The sequence below is a fragment of the Podarcis gaigeae genome, assembly GCF_964106915.1.
Source record: "Podarcis gaigeae genome assembly, chromosome: 11".
NCBI lineage: Eukaryota > Metazoa > Chordata > Lepidosauria > Squamata > Lacertidae > Podarcis > Podarcis gaigeae.
Window position 1 is genome coordinate 54,019,959 of NC_139687.1, and position 23,095 is coordinate 54,043,053.

At 46.2% G+C, this 23,095-nt stretch overlaps 1 protein-coding gene across 2 annotated transcripts in view; it reads right to left on the minus strand.

Annotated features, from left to right (window-relative positions):
- The window catches only part of MAPK4 (mitogen-activated protein kinase 4), an 87,690-nt gene extending 66,453 nt beyond the window's left edge, over positions 1 to 21,237 (minus strand). Inside the window, exon 1 of one of the 2 annotated variants that reach the window (XM_083702791.1) lies at positions 20,984 to 21,237. The gene's annotated coding sequence lies outside the window, so the exon portion shown is untranslated. The remainder of the gene's footprint in view (positions 1 to 20,983) is intronic. The other variant, XM_083702790.1, reaches the window with a different exon arrangement.
- Positions 21,238 to 23,095: the final 1,858 nt, after the last annotated feature.

A 23,095-nucleotide genomic window follows, 5' to 3' on the forward strand; every position in this document is an offset into this window, starting at 1 on the left:
ATGAAAAGCTAAGTCGTTCGTGTTGTCACTGTCACTATGTGATGCATTTAGTTGAAAATAGCATTTTCCCCATTCAAGAACGGAGGAAAGAATTCAGAGGTAGGGTGTTTTCTTTATTGTTTCTGCCTCTCAGGCTTTTTTGTTATGTTAATTTTCCAGGCACAATCTGAAGCATGCTAAATTTGAGGCATTTTGGAGATGAATGAAAGGACATTGTGCATTTTACAGGAGGCATCCGCCACTGCCTCCTCTACTCTTCCTTCGTTTGAAGAGTAGAGGGTTAATGAGTTTTCAAGTGGGGCTTCAGCTCTCTCTTCACCCCCCCCACCTCTTCCCTTCCTCATGAGAAACCTCTTCTTGTAGTTTCCCTGATGAATCCAAGAGATGGATAAAAGCATATGGTGGGGGGGAGGAGCCCTTTCCTGGAACACCTTCAATATACAAAGGAGCATCCAGACAGCTGCAACATTACAAGCACAAAAGGGCAGGTAGGAAGGCACTCTCACTGCATTCAGAACAAATGAAAGGTTCTTCTCCTGCCCCCCCCCCCGTGAGATGGGGGGAATGTTGCTTCTGAAACTGTTTGTCATGGTTCGAAGACTAAAACTACGAAGAGCCAGCGACAGAGGGCATATTAGTGAGTGTCTGTGACTTTGCCAATGAACCTCCCATTCCAGTCTCCCAAAATATGCAATTGTTTTTAACATGTTTGTTAAAAAAAGAATCAATCGACCTTAAAAGACAGTGGTGAGGAACCTCAGGCCTGAGAGCCAAATGTATGGCCTTTGGGAGTCTCTTCAGGTCAACCCCCTCCCTAATCACCACCCCTCCCCAAGCCACACCTTTAACCGGTCCTGCCTTTTTATTTTACATTGGTACCTTGGGTTACATACACTTCAGGTTACATGCGCTTCAGGTTACAGACTCCACTAACCCAGAAATAGTACCTCAGGTTAAGAACTTTGCTTCAGGATGACAACAGAAATTGAGCAGCGGCAGTGGGTGGCCCCATTAGCTAAAGTGGTATCTCAGATTAAGAACAGTTTCAGTTTAAGTACTTTTTCGCTGCAAATCGGGTCCTCCCTTAAAGAGGGCATGTGTTGCGGTGAGACCTGGCAACCAAACCCTGTGTTGTGGGTGGGTACAATTGGATAGCCACAACACCCGATTGGTAGGTCCGATGATGCAGGGTTTAATCGGGCCAATGGGACGCAGGCTAAACGGATCAAGTGACTTATTCATGTGACCCAGAGCTTCCTCTTTCGGTGCTTGCATTGGAACACCTGCCCACCTCTCCCTACTTTTAGGGCTTTGCGCTTGACCTTGCTATGCCATTGTGTGTCATCTGTTGCTGGGACAGGAATTTCCCCGCTTGGCTGATTGGCTGGTGCCATTTGGGTTTTGTCACAACTTGTAAGGTTGCGAATAGGCTCTGGTTCAGATGATAGGGATGGTGGAACGCTCTCGCCATCCCTGTGTGAAGGGTATTCCATTAAAGGAATCCAAGGACTCAATGGTTTGGTCAACCCTGTGAGAGGGTTGTGCCTGTGACGGAGTCCAGGGGTACAACTGGGTGGTGGACATAGCCTGTTCCCGGCTTTCCGCCTATCCAGGTGTTCACCCTAGGCTGACCTATGCTGGTGCCCTGGGTCAGCGCTACCTGCATGGCAGGGAGCTAGTTGAACCAGAGCCTATGCAACCACTCATGTGCTGTAGTCAATAAAGTTGTGGCCTAAATTCTGCCAAAATTTGAGTCTTGTCTGGATTTATTTAAGGGGGAGGTTTAAAGGTCTGAACACGCAAGTCTGTTTTCCTTAATTGGTGTTATGGAAAGCTCAAGGGGATAGATACCAGTCAAGAAGCTGGCCAGTTCTTGATGGTCTCTCCTTTAAGCAAGAACAGAACACCAGCATTACTTCATCTGGATATAGTCCCAAACCACCTAGTGATCAGAATGCATAATGACGCTATCCACACCACGCTATCTCCAGGGAGTGTTTGGTGGGCTTGAACAGTTATTCATCTCTGCCCAAAGTAGTTCTGGTTGGTAATTAAGAGTGGGCATTAAAGAGCGGAGAGTTCTGCTTGCTCCAAGTGAAAGCGATTGGAGGGATGCCAGTGGCCAAATGCAGGGTTTCCTATCACCTGTTGTTGTTTAGTCGTTTAGTCGTGTCTGACTCTTCGTGACCCCGTGGACCAGAGCACGCCAGGCACTCCTGTCTTCCGCTGCCTCCCGCAGTTTGGTCAAACTCATGCTGGTAGCTTCGAAAACACTGTCCAACTATCTCATCCTCTGTCGTCCCCTTCTCCTTGTTCCCTCAATCTTTCCCAACATCAGGGTCTTTTCCAGGGAGTCTTCTCTTCTCATGAGGTGGCGAAAGTATTGAAGCCTCAGCTTCAGGATCTGACCTTCCAGTGAACACTCAGGGCTGATTTCCCTCAGAATAGATAGGTTTGATCTTCTTGCAGTCCATGGGACTCTCAAGAGTCTCCTCCAGAACCATAATTCAAAAGCATCTATTCTTCGGCTATCAGCCTTCTTTATCCAGCTCTCACTTCCATACATCACCTCCTAGGAAACTCTATAGTATCACCACTCTAGTGAGATGCAGATGCTTCCTAAATGATCAGTGGGTTCAGGATGAGAGGTGTGGAAGAGCAGGCAACAGTATACAAACAAGAGCTAGGCTTAGGAACTAGGAAAACAGTGCCCATTAACCACTGTAAACAGCTTATGGAGGTTCACACAATACCATATCTTACAGTTTCCAGTGGAATCAGTATTGCTACAGGTGCCACATAATACTTGCTCCACAGCTGTAAGAAAGTGACCTTTTAGAGTGGTAGGACCTCCACTTTGGAACTCCCTGCTTATTGACGCTAGGCAGGCATCATTGCTCTATTTTTTTCAGTGCCTGCTTGAAACATTTTTGTTTAGGCAAGTCTATCCAGGCACAGAACCTTTTATTGAGGGTGAAAGAGGAGAGCGCAAAATATGGTCTGAAGCTCAACATCAAAAAAACGAAGATCATGGCCACTGGTCCCATCACCTCCTGGCAAATAGAAGGGGAAGAAATGGGGGCAGTGAGAAATTTTACTTTCTTGGGCACCATGATCACTGCAGATGGTGACAGCAGCCACGAAATTAAAAGACGCCTGTTTCTTGGGAGAAAAGCAATGACAAACTTAGACAGCATCTTAAAAAGCAGAGACATCACCTTGCCAACAAAGGTCTGTATAGTTAAAGCTATGGTTTTCCCAGTAGTGATGTATGGAAGTGAGAGCTGGACCATAAAGAAGGCTGATTGCCAGAGAATTGATGCTTTTGAATTATAATGCTGGAGGAGACTCTTGAGTGTCCTATGGACTGTAAGAAGATCAAACCTCTCCATTCTTAAGGAAATCAGCCCTGAGTGCTCACTGGAAGGACAGATCCTGAAGCTGAGGCTCCAATACTTTGGCCTCTTCTTCTCAGAAGAGAAGACTCCCTGGAAAAGACCCTGATGTTGGGAAAGATGGAGGGCACAAGGAGAAGGGGACGACAGAGGACGAGATGGTTGGATAGTGTTCTCGAAGCTACCAGCATGAGTTTGACCAAACTGTGGGAGGCGGTGGAAGACAGGAGTGCCTGGAGTGCTCTGGTCCATGGGGTAATGAAGAGTCAGACACGACTAAACGACTAAACAACAACATCCAGGCACATGGCTGTTGACACGCCTTAATCTTCACTGCTGTTAATTTTAGTTATCTTTAAATGTTATTATCTGTTTTAATACTTCTGGGAAACTGCTTAGATGTTTTACTACAACCAAGCAGCATATGAATTTAGTTGAATGGATGAACAAACAAACAAATGAATAAAATCCTCAATTTGAAGGGCTGTCCAGTCCATTAAAGCTGGCGAACCATAAAAATGGAGAACAGGAAGGGCATCAAAGTTCTCCATCCACAGTTTGCAGACTAGACAGGCACACACATGTCACCTAGTCACAGGCTTTATAGAGCTACTATATTTAAATTACAGTATTGCATAAGATAATTTATAGGTAAAGAAATAATTTGAATCTACACCCATAGATTACCATATACATCCCCCTTTAACTATTGTTTGATTTTGCTTGCCCTCTTTTTTGACAATGTGCAACTGGCTACCCTAAAATAGATGAACTGGTCACTGATTGATTTGGGACCCAATTTAAACAGCCAGTGGTGACTTTCAAAGCCCTACTCGGGTGGAGACCAGGTTATGTGAAATACTGCCTCCACCCGTGCAAATCCACCTGAGCCTTGAGATCAGTCTTCCATAACCCATTGCTTTGCAAATCTAACCTGTTTGTTTCCCGCAATGATGCATCCTTATTTTATATTTTTTTTGCTGGTGCAGCTGCAGGCAGTTTCGAAGAGACAATGTCCATATATGTAAATAGGACAAGGGGAATAAAATAGCATTTAGCCGTAGGTGAATGGAAATAAGGAACGGAGAATGCGGTTATAACAATGGACAAAAGCTAACACGCCAACCATCGCGTATGGCACCAATGTCAATTTATTGCTCCCGGCCTTGGCCAGACGCATAAGAGCTCTTTTATTATGCTTTGGGAAGGATGTGCACAGCTTGCTAGGCTGCTAAAGAAATATAATTGCCTGGGATTTTTCTTATAGCCCATTTTCTTCACTGCGAACAGAAAAGTGACCTGCTGTTTCATGAAGGTTGCAGTTCAAACTTTACATTTTACTTAGGAGCATATATTTGGGAAAACCAGTCACCATCATAATCATAATAACAACTATATTATTATTATTATTATTATTATTATTATTATTATTATTACCCACCCATCTGGGCAGCTCCCAACAGAGGACTAAAAATGGAATAAAACTTCAAACATTAAAAACTTCCCTAAACAGGGCTGCCTTCAAATGTCTTCTAAAAGTCAGATAGTTGTTTATATCCTTGACATCTGATGGGAGGGTGTTCCACAGGGCGGGTGCCACCACTGAGAAGACTCTCTGCCTGGTTCCCTGTAGCTTTACTTCTCACAAGGGGGGAACCGCCAGAAGGCCCTCAGCGCTGGACCTCAGTGTCCGGGCAGAACGATGGGGGTTGAGACGCTCCTTCAGGTATACTATAACTTTGACCTTTTTATGGTTTGGGAACCTATGAGTAATGCAGTCGGATGAACAGTTTGAGATCACACATGCAGTATGTCCAAACGGCACAAACACACAATGGTTTTTTTTAGGTAGCATGCGCCCTTCTGTTTTGCATGCTGGAGGATCCGGGTTCAATCCCTGGCATCTCCTAGAAGGCAGACCCTCCAAGTGTCCCTGTTTTCCAGGGACATCCCTGATTTAGAGAAGCCATCCCAGTTTCTGATTTGATCCCGGAATGTCCCACTTTTCCTTAGGATTAGTGGCTGAGTTTCATGTTCCGACACTGGGGGGGCGGAGAGCAGGTGGGAGTGAGGCACCCAGTGAGGGTGGGGGCAGCCGTGATGGCACCCTGCCAGGATCGCACTGCTGGGGGCGGTACACTCCCCCCACCGCACTCCTCTTCCTCCGCCAACGCTTAGAATGTCCCTATTTTCATTGGAGAAATGTTGGAGGGTATGGCATTCTCCAACCCCTGAGCCATCTAATGGCAATCCTGTATAGGGAAGATTTTTTCTCTCAATGTTTAATCTTTTATTATGTTTTTATATATGTTGGAAGCAGCCCAGAGTGGCTTCGGCAACCCAGTAAGATGTGTGGGGTATATATATTAAAATGATCATTATGGAATGGGATGTCCCTATTCTCATCGGAGCAACGTTGGAGGGTATGAGAAGGGCTGGGAAAGACCCTTGTGTGAAATCCTGGACAGCGACTGTCCATCGGTGGAGACAGGACTGAGCTTGGAGGACCAATGGTCTGACTGGGTTAACTGGGGTAGGCGAAAGCAACCGTTCATCTTTCACAACACTTAGATGGAGGCGACTCAAGAACTTAGTGGAGGCAGCAAAGTTGGCATGGCCATGTCTCCGTACAATTGGAGTTTGCTCTAAATATGTTGGATGCTGATGATGGGACTGCCCACCTTTTGTGCATCAGTGAAGAGCGGAAGCTCTAACCCAGCTTTGAAACAGCTCATTTCAGAAGGGCTTCTGGATAGGTAATTGCGTAGGCATTATGCATGGGGTGACGGGCGGGACGTATTTCTCATCTCCAGCCTGCCACGGAGCCTTGCTCTGTTCTGTCACCCTAAATTGCTCTCTGCGCAAACAGAAAATAAATGCACAAGCCTCTCAGATAAGTGTGTCAACAGCCTTTTCTGGGGAACATCAAAAAGCACCAGAAACCAGAGAAAAACACAGAGGAAGGGTAAAGGCTTTGCTTCCTAGGAAAGGGAAGAAGTGGCCATTGTCCAAAGGCAGAACAGGTACTTTGCATGCAGAAGGTCCCAGGTCCAAGCTCAATGTCTTCAGGGTGGGCTGTCAGAAACCCTGGAGAGCCACTGCTATTATTATTTATTAATTAAATTTGTATACCACCCTTCATCCGTAGAGCTCAAGGCAGTTTACAACAAAGCAATGCAAGATTTTTAAAAAAACACAAAATCCACAATAAAAAAACAGGAATGAAAACAAACCAATAACCCATCCTCCCCTAGTCAATACAGCAGAGAGAGAAATAGCCACCATGCTCATGAATAGCCAAGAATTTTTCTAATCTTCTTCTAAAGTACATCTCGCCCTCAGTTTTCCACTTGTGCAATGGACATAATAGCGAAAGGATACCGCAAAATGGGAGAGCATCTTCCTTGCATGCAGAAGATCCCAGGTTCAATTCCTGTCATCTCGAGATGCAACTTGGAAAGAGCTCCTGCCTAAAATAGTGGATAACTGCTGCCATTCAGTGTAGACAATACTAAGGTAGATGGACCAATGGTCTGACCTGCTACAAGGTAGCTTCCTATGTCCCTAAGGCTCTTCTTGAAAGGTACAAGACTTAAGGAGCCAGTGTGGTGCACTGGTTTGAGTGTTGGACTAGGACCTGGGAGACCAGGGTTCAAATCCCCATTCAGCCATGAAGCTCACTGGGTGACCTTTGGCGGTCACTGCCTCTCAGGGTGACCTACTTCACAGGGTTGTTGTGCGGATTCCATGAGGCAACGGAGAACCATGGACACCCCCTTGAGCTCCTTGGATAATGTTGTTGTTTAGTTGTGTCCAACTCTTCATGACCCCATGGACCAGAGCACGCCAGGCACTCCTGTCTTCCACTGCCTCCCGCAGTTTGGTCAAACTCATGTTTGTAGCTTCGAGAACACTGTCCAACCATCTCGTCCTCTGTCGTCCCCTTCTCCTTGTGCCCTCCATCTTTCCCAACATCAGGGTCTTTTCCAGGGAGTCTTCTCTTCTGAGAAGAAGAGGCCAAAGTATTGGAGCCTCAGCTTCAGGATCTGGTCTTCCAGTGAGCACTCAGGGCTGATTTCCTTAAGAATGGATACAGTCCATGGGACTCTCAAGAGTCTCCTCCAGCTCCATAATTCACTCTTGGATGATAGGTTAGGATATAAATACAGTAAATAAACATAAACAAACAAACAAACAAACAAGGCATAGTGTTTGGCTCTTCCTTTGCAGCCCGACACTCATTTTAAAATATATGTCACCAACTAGCACAGCTTTCCATATGCTAAAAGCCTGTTTTAATTTATCTCTATCCAAAATAGGCAAGTAATTGAGTTTGGGTATGGCCCATAACACGCTTAGTAGTCCTGTTATCAGGATACCTTTCTCTCCCCTTTTTTTTCTTTTGCATTCTGCGGTATCTTTGATCCTCACCTTCTTTAACTAATTTTGCCCTCATTAATTCATTGTCTTTTTTGATGCCACGAATTAACAGTTGCTTTTCGGGGGGCAAAAGGAGAAAGGAATCTTCAGAAATGCCAGTTAGCGTTCTAGCTGCCTGAGAAATTCACTTAATGAGTAGTGAAAATCACAGTGGGTGGCATGCAAAAGGAGATGAAACAAAACCAAGAGAACAGGAATCCCATACTTAGCAGAGCAAAAAGGACAGTGGGGTGGCAAGAAAGGTTTCCAATAATAATTAACTCAAATGTGCTAAAAATTACTTTCCCTACTGGAGCAGTATCCAGAACTATCTACCATTTTTCTCCTTCCTCGTTTTCAATCTGCTTTGCATACTTGGTTTTGCAAAGAATGCTCACCATGGGTTCATCAGGCATGCAGACAAAGGGGAAATTTTTTTAAAAACACCATTTATAATTGCAATTACATTTCTTAAGATCTTCCACAGAAACCTCTGCTCCAAATACCCTCTTTAGTAGGGGTGCATGAGAAGTGTTCTTTTTCCTGCCAAGATGCCTCAGGGGTTTATAGGGTCTTAAGAGAGGGGTAGTACCTCTGATAAGGGGACACATTGTACTCCTTCTGGGGTAGGTTGTCCACCTTTGATCCCCAACCTGCACTCAGCTCTCATCTGTGGCTCCTAGAAGCTGTCAGTATGTCACAGTGGCCATATTGGTAAAACCTATTGGTGTTTCGCAAATTTCTGACTAGTTGCAGGACCTTAGCCAGACCTAGCAGAGTAAACGCAGAATCCACAGAAGCAATTGGCAACTTGGCTGCAGACAGACTAGACGAAGCAGGAAGCAGGAACTTGTAGTTACGTGTTTATTATATACAGTGGACTATTTACAGGAACAGAACATGGATCTTTTGCTAGCTCTCTCTGACACGACTCACAACTCCTATACTCACTGACACACTGAACCAATGAACTGTTGAACGAACACATTCCAGTTAGTAGGCCATTAATTATCTCCCTTGAGAGAGCTTGACCAATCAGGGAGCAGTCTCCATGTCTCTGTTATCACCAGGCAGACTTACTCCTTCAGACTGCCTTCTGGCTGTCTGCCAAATCTTAATTGACTCTGTGTGAGTAGCTGCACATACACAGTTTCCCAACAGGCCACACCTCGGGAACAGATTCTAATGGCCAGTTAAACCAGGTGAGGGGAACCGATGGGTCTCAAACCCTCAGTAAGTTAGGGACTTCCCCTGCACTTAAACACAGGCTCCGGCAGATTGTGTGAACATGACCAATAGTGGATCCTGTCAGGAGCTCAGCCTACACTCGAGTAGGACCCTGGTAGAGACACATGCCCGACTGGCATGTTCTCTCCCTCCTGGTCAATCGTTTGGGAGCTTCAAAAGCTTTCTTCAGCCCGAACATAATAGCGACAGATGCCAACTGACACTGGCACACTTAGGGATCCTCAGAGTTTTCGCAGTTTGCTTAACAGACCTCAGCAACTCAGCATTTTGGCTAATCTACTTTATTTACATATAAACACACACGGAGCACTGCAACATGGTTTCCTCTCTCTCTAGCATCAGACAGCAAAGAGAAAAAGAACAAAGGACAATAGTCCCACTTCACGGAACACAGTAACACAAACATCCTGTCTCCATCACTTCCCACTCTGTGGAGTCAAAACATATACCATCATATGATAGACAACAATCCCATGACTGCAATCATGGAGCAGGAATTCTAACAGGTCCAACAGTCAAGAAGGCAGTTTCTGCATGTGCTGTAGAGGGAAGTGAGAGGCAGATGGGGCTCGTCCACCGGGGTCGCCTATCAGTAATAACTGTTGCTTCTTCTGTGTAGTCATTCCATAGCATAAATCTTTGGGTACGTGGAGTACAGTATAGTGGGCAGCACAAAGGACCAAGCTGTTTCTATGGTTTCTCACAACTTTTCTCCGCAAGGGTGCTGGTGAGGACCTTTGCAGTTTCTCATAGTATTATGCACTCAGTGGTCTGTGTTTGCCTGAGCTTGAGTCTGGACCATGGGTAGGCAAACTAAGGCCCAGGGGCCGGATCTGTCCCAATCGCCTTCTCAATCCGGCCCACGGCAGGTCCAGGAATCAGTGTGTTTTTTACATGAGTAGAATGTTTCCTTTTATTTAAAATGCATCTCTGGGTTATTTGTGGGGCCTGCCTGGTGTTTTTACATGAGTAGAATGTGTGCTTTTATTTTAAATGCATCTCTGGGTTATTTGTGGGGCATAGGAATTTGTTCTTCCCCAAAAAACCAAAATAGTCCGGCCCCCCACTAGGTTTGAGGGACAGTGGACCGGCCCCCTGCTGAAAAAGTTTGCTGACCCTTGGTCTGGACTAAGGATTCTGAGCCCCTGTGTTCTGATTTGATACATAATATCCAATCACAGAACATTTCAGGATTTGGGTCTCTGCCATTGGCCCTTAAACTCTGAGTCATGATTCGCAGCTTAGAAGTTTAGACAGCCAATCACGATGGGAGTGGGAGTGGCCCAGGCCTTCAAAAATATATATAAGCAGTTGTTTTGCCCCTGTTGTTCAGTTCTATTTGTTCCATAAAGGTTCTTGCTGTTATAACTGTGTCTTGCCTCATGGGAACCCACCTACAATTCACATAGAATCATAGAATTTGTAAAGTTTGGAGGGACCACAAGGGTCATCTAGTTCAACCCGCTACAATGCAGGAATCATTGGCCCCGTGTGGGGCTCAAACCTATGACTGTGCATTTTCTTATGTTCTTATCCAAAACAGCATTCCACCCTACTCTCTCCCTCTCTCCATGTGCACACACAGAGACTGAGATTGAGATTGAGATTAGATAGATAGGCTTTGTATTTACTGCACTTCACTGTTGGGAAAGAGAAAGAGATAAAATCCACCATGAAAACAGCTAGAATTGTGGTTTTGGTTTCTGCTACGCATATCAACATGGAAAATAAATTTGGGGGAATGGAATTTCTTCTGTCCTCTCAGCGGGCATATGTGACTGATCGAGTTTTGGAAGATAAGGTACTAGCGTGGTGAGAACCGATTCAAGTTGAAAATTAGCCGTATTCATTTCATACGTTGACTGTGTCATTCATCTGTATGAAGTGTACTTGGACAGCTACCTATAAGAAGATCCTTGCTACATCAGACCCAAGGAGTATAGCATCTAGATCAAGGGAAGTAATAGTGCCACTGTATTCTGCTCTGGTCAGACCTCACCTGGAGTACTGTGTCCAGTTCTGGGCACCACAGTTCAAGAAGGACACTGACAAACTGGAACGTGTCCAGAGGAGGGCAACCAAAATGGTCAAAGGCCTGGAAACGATGCCTTATGAGGAACGGCTAAGGGAGCTGGGCATGTTTAGCCTGGAGAAGAGGAGGTTAAGGGGTGATATGATAGCCATGTTCAAATATATAAAAGGATGTCACATAGAGGAGGGAGAAAGGTTGTTTTCTGCTGCTCCAGAGAAGCGGACACGGAGCAATGGTTCCAAACTACAAGAAAGAAGATTCCACCTAAACATTAGGAAGAAGAGTCTCCTTCTTTGGAGGTCTTTAAGCAGAGGCTTGACAACCATATGTCAGGAGTGCTGTGATGGTGTTTCCTGCTTGGCAGGGGGTTGGACTCGATGGCCCTTGTGGTCTCTTCCAACTCTATGATTCTATGATTCAAAGGCCCATCTGGTCCAACATCCTGTTCTCACAAAGCCAGTTCTCTCCCCACTTGTGTTTCCCAGCAGCTGATAGTCAGAGGGGCATGCAGTCCCTGACACTGGTCCTACCCAGCTGTCAAAGCTAGAAATCATCAATAGCCTTATCTTCTACAGTGTGGTATAGTGTAGCCCTGGCTGACTCACTGGATTCAGTGCAAGCTTTTTATTTTTATTATTTTATTATTTTATTTTTGCAGATTTAACAACGGAAGGGAGGGAAAGAAGAAGAAAATAAAAATAGTGTATGAGTAATAATATTATCAGTACATGCATCCTACATATATAGCCAGGGCAGCGAGGTCCTCAGACCATTACGTAACAGATGGTGGGCAAAGTCTCTTAGCAACAAGAAAGGCTTGCAAAGTCCACTTTTGGTGTCCTCCCATTAACTCCCCCATACTACAGGAACATAATTTAAAAGCACGGTACATGAACACCTGCAATTATCAAGGATTGTGCCGATACAAAATTGACGTGGATAGCAACTTCAGGCAGTGCATGGTTAAACTATGGCCCTCACTCCCACAGGAGGCAGTCATGGCCAACAACTTTTTTTTTTTAAGGATTAGACAACTCCATGGGGCATAAGACTATGGATTGCTATTAGCCATGATGGCTATGCTCTTGCCTCCATGGGTAAGTGGGCAAACAAACCCCTGTGTTGCAAAGAGAACGTCAGCAATGTCTAGGCAACACTGTGACCATGCACATATGCAATAAACAATCTTTATAGAATTCCTTCAAACCATAACAAGTACAAAATGAAATCTTTAGTCTCAAAGTCTTTGAAAATCTTTAAATGAAGATGGGGTATTTACTCTTTATAATTACTTCTTTGTATTATAGATTATAAGTTTTGTAAAGTGATATGTCACGCAGGTCATCTTCTGTTAAAAAAAAATAAATCAGTTTATGAAGCAATTCTATATCCTCCCACCACGCTGACGAAGAATTCTATGAAACAGTAGCCAATATCCAGAATCACTGTTCAGCGTTGGACATCATATTTGCTGAATATACAAAGCTTCATAGCTTTGTCTTTCATCATACAAAGTCTGGTACCTTGCTTCATTTAAAGATTATCAGAGACTTTGAGACTAAAGATTTCATTTTGTACTTGTTATGGTTTGAAGGAATTCTATAAAGATTGTCTATTATGTGTGTATATGGTCATTGTGTTGCCTAGACATTGCTGACTTGCCTCCATGGGTGCAGGCTGAATACCTGAATATCTTACTGAATACCTGTTGCTGGAAACCATAGGAAGGGAGAGTGATTTTGTGCTCAGGTCTTGCTTGCAGGTTTCCCACAGACATCTGCTTGGCCACTGTGAGAACAGGATGTTGGACTAGATGGGCAATTATACATTTCACTAATTTTATACATTTCACTACTTTTACAATCATTTTGACATTTCAAAACTTGACTTCCCTCCCCCTCTTTCTGCGGTTCCTTAAATTTGTTTCTAATATCTTCTGTTTCTAATATCTTCTGTTTCTAATATCTTCAAATTAACTTAATTTACTCATTTGTTCATCTTCTTCAAATATATAAATTGGAACCTCGGTTGTTGAACACTTCGGAAGTCAAACGTTTTGGCTTTTGAACGCTGATAACCCAGAAGTGAACGCTTCCATTTTTGAACACACCTCGGAAATCGAACAGCTTCCGAGGCGCATTTCTCCATTTTTTCCCAATGGATTTTGCTGACCGGCAATTGTGCCTTGGTTGTCAAACGTTTCAGAAGTCGAGCGATCTTCCAGAATGGATTACATTCAACAACCAAGATTCCACTGCACTCATATAAAACTGCAGGTTTTTACAATACTCCTGCCAGTGGTTTTATCTGTAAATATTTAACAGACCATTTCCATTCTTTTATTTAAAAAAAATATATTATCTTGATTTCTTGTTCTTATATCCATTCTTTCTTTGCTGAGACTTCTGCTTCTTTCCACTTTGGGGCAAGTAACATTCTTGCCTCTGTAGCAGCATACATAAATATGTTTCTATACATTTTAGGTAGTTCTGTCCCTGTAATTTTCTTCTTCTTACGTTCCTTCAAGCCTTCTCAACATTTAACACCTATCTGTATTGGGCAGGACTTTCCTACATGAATGTCATGGAGTCCAATATACTCAAAACTAATTCTAGCTTTCTCCCCATCCTCCTCCCTCTTGAGTTCTGCAAGGACAAGACTGACAGAGAGGAGGAGGGAGAGAAAGCTGACATCTATTGCCACCTCCCTCCCAGACTGGCTGGAAGTAAGGAGGTAAGTGGGAGCTAGCTGTGGGCATGCTAAATTTGGCATTGCCGTGCCCCATCAGATGACCTCTCCCTTCCCTGGGACATCAAAACTACCGGTACCTCTTCTAAACACCTCATGCCACCATGGCTGCCCTACTGCTTGCGAATCACTGGTGGAGATTAACTTCCATCAATTTTGCTTTCTCTCCCCCCACCCACCCCCAGTATAGCCTCAGGCAAGACATTTCACCTTCCAAAATGTCTGTAAAACAAGGCTTGCAACACTGACAGCTGTCACAGGAGCCTTGTTGCGATCCATGTTTGTACAGGGCTCTGAACCCATGGTGTGCGGTCAGGCATTGATATGTAAGCATCCAGGAGGACTTCTTCACAGGAGCGGTGATGTAATCGACTTTCTTGCAAACTGGGCTGCGCTTTCTAAGAGACACTGATGAAGATTTATTTAAGAGGATTTGGTCGCTAGCTTTGCATATCCAGAAAAAGGCCAAACAAGTGAAAGCCGAAGCCAGATAACTCAGCTTAATATTAGCACACTTTAAAAAAACAAAACAAAAAAACCATAGTTAGGCAGCTTAGACTAGAACGCCAGTTAATTTCGATTCCATCTGCTATTTTGTTTGCTATTCACACACATGGAACAGCGATCGTTTTAGGCATTTTCAGACTTAGAAAGCTTCCAAACAGCAACACAGGAGAGCAATTTTATTTTTTTTGTAGTTGCGGGGACAATAGTACTAAGAGCTATACTAGTGCTAAGACCTTTTCTGTGGGAATTGGACATAACCTAGTCTCAAATGCTGGCATGTTAACAAAATTAATTGTCCTCTTGTCACCCTCTTTTCAAAAAGTGGACCTTTTTTTAATTAAAAAAACCTATCCTAAAAGCAATTCTTGAAATATTTTTCAATGCAACGCAAGTAAAACTCCCATAGGGTAGCAAAGCATGGAAAGAAATATTATTTGCATGTTTCACAAGCAAAGGGTTACGTATGGAGTGGAGAAGAACAGCAGCTCAGTGACAGAGCGGGTGCCTTGTAAGCAGATGGTCCTGAGTTCAATCTCCCTCCTCTCTCCAGGTAAAGCAGGGAATGTCCCTGCCTGAAAATCTGGACAGCAGCTGCCAGTCAGTGGAGACAATGCCAAGCTAGCCAGACCAGTATTCTGCCTGTGTTCAGGGTAGTTTCCTATGTTCCCTACACCTGCCTAAAGGTGACACAATTAAGAGCACAAAGTCCAGGCACAAAACTACCTCCCTGCACTACTGAAGTTTGACATAACTCCAGCACTTAATGTTTTTCACTGTCACTCTCGCACTGTGATCTGTCAACAAGGACTAAGAAGCAGTAAGCAGCAGAAATCTGCACCTGGGCCCAAATTTCAGAGGCTGGTTTGAACTAAGCTTCCCGTTCTCCGGTTACAAGTGTCTAGCAATTATTTATTGCCTTTGCATCTCACGTTTCCCACCCCCCAAGGAGTTCAAGGTAGAATATATGTTTCTCCTCAACACCCCCAGATTTAAACCTCACAACAACCCTGTGAAGTAGGTCAGGCAGAGACTGGTCCAAGGCTACCCAAGAGTCAAGAGGGGATTTGAATTCATCTTCCCAATTCTGGTGTGACAAGCTATCCACTACTCCACACTAGATCTTATAGTCAGATATAGCAGTCTTTAAGGGGGGGGCGGTGTCTCGAGTTTCTTCTGTGCTTCTTGCCATGGCAGACTAGCACAGTTGCTATTGAGGAATTTATCATAAATCTGTGTGCCACAAATGGGATCCATCTGCTGCAAGTAAACTCCTTTTAAGTTTGGGGTGCACATACCGTATTTTTCGCTCTATAAGACGCACTTTTCCCCACCTAAAAAGTAAGGGGAAATGTGTGTGCGTCTTATGAAGCGAATGCAAGCGGGAGGCTCTGCTCAGTGCTCCCTTTAAAGAGCCGTGTGGAGTGTGTGTGCGGCTCTTGGATGTTCTTCCCTGAGGAAAAGCCCCCAAAAGCTGCACACACACTCCGCGCACTCTTTAAGGGAGCGCGGCTCTTGGGGGAGCCTTAGCCATACACAGCCTCTCCTGGGCAGGGGATGAAGGCTCCCCTTGGCCAGGAGAGGCTGCACACAGCTATCCCATAAGCCAGCGATCCCGCTGGCTGTCCTGGCTTCCGGGATTCAGAATATTTTTTTTCTTCCCCTCTTCCAAAAACTAGGTGTGTCTTATGGTCTGGTGCATCTTATAGAGCGAAAAATACGGTAAGTACCTTGCTACTTTATCAGTTTAAGTGGCAAATTTGTATGCGGCAGCTTGTCAATGAGCACCAATATCAATAGAGTTTGTGCATCAATAGCCATGCAACAGCTTCCAAATCCCATGCTCCTGGGTGCATACAAAGGGTGCTGGTTTGGTGAGTGTGGTGTCATGTTCTCAGTCCACCCACACAGTTCCGGACTGTCACTATGTTCAGGTGGGATCCAGTCCCCTGGCAGCAAATTCAGGTTTGCGAACTCAAAGATCATTGGGAGGCCTTGCGCGACAACCCCTCTTCCTCCAAAGTTTACAGTAAGGAAAGCCATGAGGAAATGGTTTGAAACCATGTTGACTAACCTCCCCGGAAACAAATCAGAACGAATGCTCCTTAAACAGCCAACATCGTCAAATCTCCCCACAAATCAAACAGAATGAATGCTCAATAAACAGGTTGCTCCCTTGGAAACCTGTTGTTTATGAATCTGTTTATTACAAGTGTTTATAATCCACCTTTGGCTCAAAGGTCCTAGGAAGGTAAATGCATAGGCATTGAAAACCAACACTGGCAATAATAATAATAATAAGCTGGACTAAACACAACATTCATCAAACTGCAGTGGAAACACACTAAAAAACATAGGCGGCAGCAGCTAAATGAGGCAGTCCCAGACTCTCCATCTCCTGGTACTCCTCAAAGGCTTGGGTAAAGAGTTGCATCTGATGAAATGAAAGCAGCAGTGTTGGAGCATGATATACCTCTGACAAAAGGTCATTCCACAGGTGTGGAGCAACCACAGAGAACACACTCCCACAGCCCCCTCCAGCACAGACTTCACTAGGTGCGGTGACTACCAAAAGGGCTTCTTCTGTAGATCTGAAAGCATGAGCGCAGCAAAGGATGCATTCAGCCAATGGGCGAGCTGCTACGTACACTTACAGCATAACAGAATTCGTTCATACAAATGTAAATCAGTTACCGGTATTTGCAAGAGAAGCATTCGTACGCTGTAGGCATCAGGTCTGGTTTTATAGGAACGCTGGCTTTTAAAGCGCAGGAGAGCCAGCAAAGAAAAAACAATGTGCAAGCAAAGCAGGCTTATAGCAAGGGCAGGGGTGGGGGAGAGAGAGAGAGGATTAGACATCATATATAGAGAGAGGCAGGGGCGTGAGTGGTCTGGGAACCGCCAATGCAACAGCAATTTTGAAACTAGTTGATGGCTTGTGTTGTCTGCTTTAAAAAACGAAACAGAATCCCCATGAGGTTTGCTTATATATATATTTCATTTATAAAAGCAAAGGTCCCATACTCAGGAGTCAATGCATAAACATTCTGGCCTCTGAACGTAAGAAGTGCTTGCCAGAGCACAGTGAGGTCAACCTAGTCCAGTATTCTTTGCAAGCCTGTGGTGCCCATTTGCCTGTTGCAGAAAGAACAAGGTAGTCCTTTGTGGCATCTGAAAGATTCGTGGTGGCAGAAGCTTTCATGGATTAGAGCCCACTCTGTCAGGTGCCCACCCTGTCTCTGCTTGCTAAGATACCCTTGTGGCCCTAGTCCAGGGCAACATGGAGTGACATGGGAGCTGTAGTTCAACAGAGCGCCCATGTTGGCTACCTCTAGCCAAACACAGTGGCAGGTGGTGCAGTTGGGCAATGACACTCACCTGACTTCCAGGCAGGCAGGATGCTCCTGTTTACCAGGCAGAGAGTGGGACGGACAAGGCAGAGAGGGCTGGTTGGTGCTGCGGAAATGCCAGGGGTTCTTCCAGTGAGTTTGCACAGCGCTGACCTCCTTGCAACCTTGCCTCTTCCACTCTCCCTCCTGGTAAGCAGCAGTGACTTGACTTCTTTAAAACTGCTGCCTGGTGTGTCTGCAGCCAACTTCATAAGCAATTTGATTCCTGTTTAATGTCTGTACAATACCTGTCAGGTCCCACGTGAAATACAGGTGTGCATTTATTTAACTTTTTTAATGGGTAACCTCGCTGAACACATTTGCTTCGGCACTGGGGTGTGAGAACTGATCTGCAAGAAGCAAACCGAGATAAGGGCATGGGGGACTGCTCCTGATCTTGTTCCTTAGCAACTTGCTCTAAGAGGTAGACTGCCCCTGAATCTACAGCTCAAGTGGGGGATCTTTTCCACACCGAGGGACCCACTCCCTTCTTGGAAACCTTCTGTTGAGGAGCAGGGGCAGAGGCGAAAGTGAGTGCAGCAGCAAATGTAAATGTTATCTTCATACAGTAGGCTGGTTCCTAAACAGACCTCTCTATCCTCCATCCAGGTGAACAAAAGGCATTGCCCGAGTTCAAGGACACATTCCAGCCAGGTAAAACCACTCAAGAAGGACATGAAGAAGGACTGGTGAATTTTCCAGACTGGGGAGAGTCCCACTGCTGTCAAGCAACCCAGAACTGCCTCAATAGTGCAGATGAATTGCTGGGGCCAACAGCTCATTCCCTCAGACCGCTGGAAAAATGCTCAGTGCAGAGCTTAGCGTTGAACCAGCAAAGTCCCTACATTGTTCTAAGGTTGCAACCCTACACCCACTTCCCCATTGAACTTGGTGGGAATTAACTTCTGAATAGACATGGTTTAGGGTGGTGCTGTGGGTTAAACCACAGAGCCTAGGACTTGCCAATCAGAAGGTTGGCGGTTCGAATCCCCGTGAAGGGGTGAGCTCCCGTTGCTCGGTCCCTGCTCCTGCCAACCTAGCAGTTCGAAAGCATGTCAAAGTGCAAGTAGATAAATAGGTACCGCTCTGGCGGGAAGGTAAACGTTGTTTCTGTGCGCTGCTCTGTTTTGACAGAAGCGGCTTAGTCATGCTGGCCACATGACCCGGAAGCTGTACGCCAGATCCCTCGGCCAATAAAGCAAGATGAGCGCTGCAACCCCAAAGTCGGTCATGACTGGACCTCATGGTCAGGGGTCCCTTTACCTAGGACTGAACTGTTAACTCCCAAGGCATTAGCAGTCTTTCTCGAATCAGGTCATTATCGTGTATCCCAGTCCCTGCAATACACTATTGTTGTGTCCAAGAAAACATACAGCTAGTCACCTTCTTGCCTTGGAAGTGGAGACCCATGGTGGAGTCCCAACAGTCAAGAGGAGGGTGGTTTCTGCATGTGCTGTAGAGGGGCAGATGGGGCTCACCCACCTGAGAAGGCAGTCCATTTAGAAGGAAAACTCTGGTCCTAAACCTGTGCTGCCTTGCCAGACATCTTCAGGAGAAGAAATGGCAAAGGAGTAAACCCTACAACAAATCTGAAGTGGAGTCCCTAAAGCAGTTGGATGGCACCTTGTACGCAACTCCTGCAAGCCAAGCTGGTGCCAAACATATCGCTCTGCTTTCCTTTGGACTACATCAGCGAGGCCAGGGGGTGGGGTCTTGTCATCTGGGCAGCCCAGGACCTCCACACACCCTGCCCAGGCTTGCACCCCAGGGAGGTCACTTTGGCGCTGCTAACTCAGTGGTTTGACTTCACCCCTCGAGGCACACTCCATTGCTCTCGAGACAGACAGATGCCAACATCCATCACCAGCTTTCATGGCGTAGTAAAGGCTAAAGAATTAGGAAAGGAGGATGCAAGACCATGTGAAAAGGATCCTGGTCATATTCCTTAGGGCTGCTAGTATTAAACATTGAAACAGACCATTGATCCATCTCGTTCAATATTGTCTACTGGCAGCTGTTCTCCAGAGTTCCAGACAGGAACATTCCCAGCTCTACTTGGAGCTACTGAGCTACAGTCTTTCTCACTTCGGTTGTGAAAGGTACAAATAATATTTTAATCTTATTCAGACTGGACTTTGTGATGTGATTTTTAAAAGCCAATCAATATTTATTTATTGATGGCTGGCAGCGGCTATCCAGGAACTGTGACATGCGTCTATCTACCTGGAGAAACCAAGGACCTGAACCTGGGACTTTCTGCACGCAAATCAGATGTTTTACCACTGAGCGACAGCCCTTTCCCACCTGCTCACCCAGCGCTAAGCAGGCATCAGAATCCGAAGTGGAAAGGTGGCCCCGGGGAAAACCCTCTTCCGGCGCCTACCCACTTGGCGCAAGGAGGACAATAGTGCAAATCTCCTGGTTCAGTGCAATACAGAGCAAGAGGGGAAGGGGCGAAAGAAAGAAAGAAAGAAAGAAAGAAAGAAAGAAAGAAAGAAAGAAAGAAAGAAAGACATTGCCTTTCACAAACGCAACAATACATTCTCTCCCAGGTCCACGGTTAAACAATCCCCAAAGCTGCAATTCTGCACGCTTTTGAGTTGGGGAGTGAAGTCCCATTGAATTAGGAGGGGCTTTCCCGTTAAAATCAAGACCCTCTGAACTGAGAGGAGCTTCCTGACGACCAAAACGCGCAAAAAGGATCGGGGCTGCCTAACTCGGATGCTGGCAGTGGAGAGAAAGAGGGAGCGGGAGCGAGGGAAAGATGCCTCCCCAGCCAAACTCGTCTCGTCATTCATTCTTTGCTGCTCGCCTCCCCTCGCTCGCTCCCTCCCATCACCCTGTCCTGAAAGAACCCCAGGCAGCCAAGGCAGCCGCCGATGCCTCCACCAGCTCCCATCCACACACCCCCCCCGGAACAATCCGGCTAGGACTAAAAGGCGGAGGACCAGCTCCCCACCCCCCTCTCTCTAGGACAATGAGAAGGAGAGCGTTCTTTATAGGACCGATAAAAAGAGGCGCAGAGGCGAGCAAAACCCCTCCGGATCTCTTCCCTTCCTTCGCCCCCTCCTTTTCCTCTATATGCCCCTCCAGGATCTTCTTGGCTATGGATTTCATTTCATTGATTATTATTATGATCCTTTTCTTCCTGAGCGCAGATCAGGCAGCCGCGCGCGCACATATACACAGGCTCCTCGGAACTAATTGGGAACCAGCATCCCTGTGGAAGGAAGAATGGAGCTACTCACCTATGGGGGGGGGGGAGAAGCCCAGCCAGCTGAATGAGCCCAGGCAGGAAAGATGGTCCTGGTCTCTTATCTCCCTTCTCGCAGGGAAGCCTCACCTAAGGTGCATTTCATATTTAAAAGCACCGGCCATAAAGAGACAGAAGCGCGCGCGCACGCACACACACAGAGAGCGAGAGCTCGGCTTTCTTTTCTGTCTCTCCTTCCCTCCCTCCCTCCTTCCACTCACTCTCTCTGTGTACTGATAAGCTCCCCTCGAACGCCTCCCGGCGCCCTGCCCACCTGCATGACGTCATGGAAGGGCTGTCAGTCACCGGGCAGCCACCTGCTGTTAGCTCAGGCTGGTTGCAACCGCAGCTGCGCCCCCACCCCGTCCCCGGTTGGAGGCAGGGAAGTGGGAGGGAGGAGGGAGGAGGGAGGAGGGAGGGAGGGAGGGAAGACAGCAGCTGGTTCAAGGGTGCAAGAACAGCGAGAGGTTCTTATGTGCAAAGGGGGGCAGAAGAAATGAAGTCTGCCAGCTGTGTAGTTCCCTGCTCAGATGGAAATTTGGGCACATCAGCAGCAAAATTTGGAGATGGTATCTACTTCTGTGTGTGTGTGTGTGTGTGTGTGTGTGTGTGAGTGATGAGGTAAGAGAAGCTTAAGGCTGAAAGCTGAACAGGTTGGAACACAAGGAGAACCCTGCTGGACAAGTGGCCAACTAGTCCAGAATCCTGTTCCCAATACATTTTGGCATCTGAGGCAGACCACAAAATGGCACAGCCTTCCCTGCTGTGGAATAAGGGGTGAGTGAAGATCTACATCCAAAACAAGTGCAGGGGGGAGATCTACATTGGGATCAAGGGTCAGAAGAGACCAGCAGCTTCCTCAACCTCAGCCCTCCAGGTGTTTTTGGCCTACAACTCCCATGATCCCTAGCTAGCAGGATCAGTGGTCAGGGATGCTGGGAATTGTAGTCTCAAGACATCTGGAGGGCCGAGGTTGAGGAAGCCTGGTCAAGAGGCTCCTACAGAGGCAGCATGTGGGGAGAAGAAGAAGAAGAAGAAGAGTTTGGATTTGATATCCCGCCTTTCACTCCCTTTAAGGAGTCTCAAAGCGGCTAACATTCTCCTTTCCCTTCCTCCCCCACAACAAACACTCTGTGAGGTGAGTGGGGCTGAGAGACTTCAAGGAAGTGTGACTGGCCCAAGGTCACCCAGCAGCTGCGTGTGGAGGAGTGGAGACTCAAACCCGGTTCTCCAGATTACGAGACTACCGCTCTTAACCACTACACCACACTGGCAGATCCAAGGGTGCATTGCTGCTGCCAGTGCCACTGCAGCAATGGGTGATGCATTCCTTGGAAGCCATATAATCTGTCCCTGTGGATCTTGCTGTCAGGAGTTCAGCCTACACTCAAGTAGGACTCTGGTAGAGACGCATGCCCAACTGGCATGTTCTCTCCCTCCTGGTCGATCATTCAGGAGCTTCATAAGCTTTCTTCAGCCCGAACATCACAGCAACCGATGCCAAGCAACACCGGCACACTTAGGGATCCGCAGAGTTTGTGCAGTTGCGTAACAGACCTCAACAACTCAGCATTTTGGCTAATCTACTTTATTTACATATAAACACGCACGGAGCACTGCAACATGGCTCCCTCTCTCTCTAGCATCAGACAGCAAAAAGAAAAAGAACAAAGGACAATAGTCCCACGTCACGGAACACAGTAACACAAACATCCTGTCTCCGTCACTTCCCACTCTGTGGAGTCAAAACATACACCGTCATGTGATAGACAAAAATCCCATGACTGCAATCATAGATCAGGAATTCTAACATTTGCTGCCTAAGGCAGTTGCCTCAGCTTGCCTCTTGGGTGGGCCAGCTCTTTCCTGTTCTCACAGTGGCCACCCAGATTTCACCAGAAGGACCTGAGCACAACAGCACTCTTCTCTCCTGTGATTCCCTTCACAACAGTTGGGGTGCAACATAGCTTTTTTGGCTAGTAGTCACTGATGGCTTCATTTTCCATTAACCTGCCTTGTCCTCTTTGAAAGCCATCTGTTGGTGACCATCGCTACAATTTGTTGGGACTGACTACCATTCCCGTTGAACTTAATGGGCCTAGACTGG